The 2500-nt window shown below is 38.7% G+C and overlaps 1 protein-coding gene across 3 annotated transcripts in view; it reads right to left on the bottom strand.

The window, feature by feature from the left end:
- Nucleotides 1–2500, bottom strand: part of top2b (DNA topoisomerase II beta) — a 51358-nt gene that overhangs the window by 32445 nt on the left and 16413 nt on the right. The gene's annotated exons all lie outside the window — the stretch shown is intronic.

Raw genomic sequence — 2500 nt, 5'->3', positions numbered from 1 at the left:
TGACGCTCAGAGTTAGCATAACGCTCCAGAGTTAGCATGACACTCAGGAGTTAGCATGACACTCAGGAGTTAGCATGACGCTCAGAGTTAGCATAACATTTTATCTGTTTATCTGTTTATCTGTTTTAATTTGCATTATATATTTTTAAAACCTGCTGCTTTGTAACACTTTGAGAGTGCCATAATATAAAGTGCAATACAAATAAAATGTATTCTTATTACAATTGACCCTTCCAGAGCCACGCCCTAAAACCGCCACAGGCCAATCGTGGCTTAGCAACCCGTAACTAGGCAAGCAAGGCCTGGCAAGCTTTCGAGTTTTTGCCATGTTAACCTATGGAGACTGCATAGCCAGTGGGCCATTAAGGGCATTTATTTGGATGTGTGGTGCCCCCAAACACGTGAAATCACGGTGAAATAACATGTTGAACTATAAAGACATGATATAGTTTGAAATACGCATTTTTCTAACTTTAAATTTTGCATATTGCGTGATATTTCCATAACCGCGAGATACGTTTCACGATGGCGGCAAAAAGTTCTTAACAGACATTCAACGAGACGTATGTATAGCCCGTCAGCAATCCTGTCTAAAATAATACCTATTTGAAGTACCAATCATGTTATGTTGTCAAATATTGACGTTATGGAAGTATAGCTTAAAACGTTATGCTAGTTTTGTCCCCCGCCCGTTTCATTCGTACTAGCCTGGAGGAACCATCGAAAACAACGCGTACCTTCGACTTTTGCTTGAATAACTCATGAACGGTTTTGTTCAGAGCTGAAAATGCAACTGTAGTTGACAGAGGACAGATGTAGCTCGCTAGTGACCAAATATGAGCTTTCAGTGTGGTGCGACGTCTTTGTAAATTACATTTGTTTAAAAAAATCCCGTGTCTCCTCCATTGTAATAGACGGGCAAGGTGCAAAAGTTTGACAGGCGTAGCAACAGTAACTATGGAGGGCGGGACTTCTGGAAGGGTCAATTACAGACTCCAGCCTCCCATGAGTTAGCCTAAAGAATCCAGCCACCACTTCAATGACACCAATGTCCATCACTACAGCAAATTAGAAATCACTGCTAATATAATAGAAAATACTAAATTCACATTTGTAAAGAAATAATTCAAGTTCTTACACAACAAAAAAACATTTTTTTTTTTACAATGCACAGACCGTTGAACAGTGACACACCAGAACAATGCACACCCAGTGGAGACTATTGACCCCACGATGTACAATAATAATATATTAACGCACCTAACCCCATAAGTGCACAATATACAGTAATATACTGTAATAATGTATCTAACCCCATAAGTGCACAATATACAGTAATATACTGTAATAATGTATCTAACCCAATAAGTGCACAATATACAGTAATATACTGTAATAATGTATCTAACCCCATAAGTGCACAATATACAGCAATATACTGTAATAATGTGTATGACCCCATAAGTGCACAATATACAGTAATATACTGTAATATGTATGACCCCATAGGTGCACAATACACAGCAATATACTGTAATATGTATGACCCCATAGGTGCACAATACACAGCAATATACTGTAATAATGTGTATGACCCCATAGGTGCACAATATACAGCAATATACTGTAATAATGTGTATGACCCCATAGGTGCACAATATACAGCAATATACTGTAATAATGTATCTAACCCCATAGGTGCACAATATACAGTAATATACTGTAATAATGTGTATGACCCCATAAGTGCACATTATACAGCAATATACTGTAATAATGTGTATGACCCCATTGGTGCACAATATACAGCAATGAACTGTAATAATGTGTATGACCCCATAAGTGCACAATATACAGCAACATACTGTAATAATGTGTATGACCCCATAAGTGCACAATACACAGTAATATACTGTAATAATGTGTATGACCCCATAAGTGCACAATACACAGTAATATACTGTAATAATGTGTATGACCCCATGTATGTGCTGCACACATGTAGACAACCCAGATGTGATCAGAACCGACTCACATACTCACCCCTCCCTCACCCTTCAGGGTGTTACACGAGGCCTACACACTGAAATAAAGTTCAGGTTACACGAGGCCTAAACACTGAAATAAAGTTACGGGTGTTACACGAGGCCTACACACTGAAATAAAGTTACACGAGGCCTACACACTGAAATAAAGTTCAGTACACGAGGCCTACACACTGAAATAAAGTTACACGAGGCCTACACACTGAAATAAAGTTACACGAGGCCTACACACTGAAATTAAGTTACGGGTGTTACACAAGGCCTACACACTGAAATAAAGTTCAAGTTACACGAGGCCTACACACTGAAATAAAGTTCAAGTTACACAAGGCCTACACACTGAAATAAAGTTCAGGGTGCTACACGAGGCCTACACACTGAAATATTTGAGGCTCTCAACCTGTTTGAAGTTGTAAAGAGTCAACAGAACTGAGATGAAGTAAATTGCACTCGTT

This window comes from Sardina pilchardus, chromosome 24 (genome assembly GCF_963854185.1).
Source record: "Sardina pilchardus chromosome 24, fSarPil1.1, whole genome shotgun sequence".
In the NCBI taxonomy this organism is placed as follows: Eukaryota; Metazoa; Chordata; class Actinopteri; order Clupeiformes; family Clupeidae; genus Sardina; species Sardina pilchardus.
This window is presented reverse-complemented; position numbering and strand designations above follow the sequence as displayed.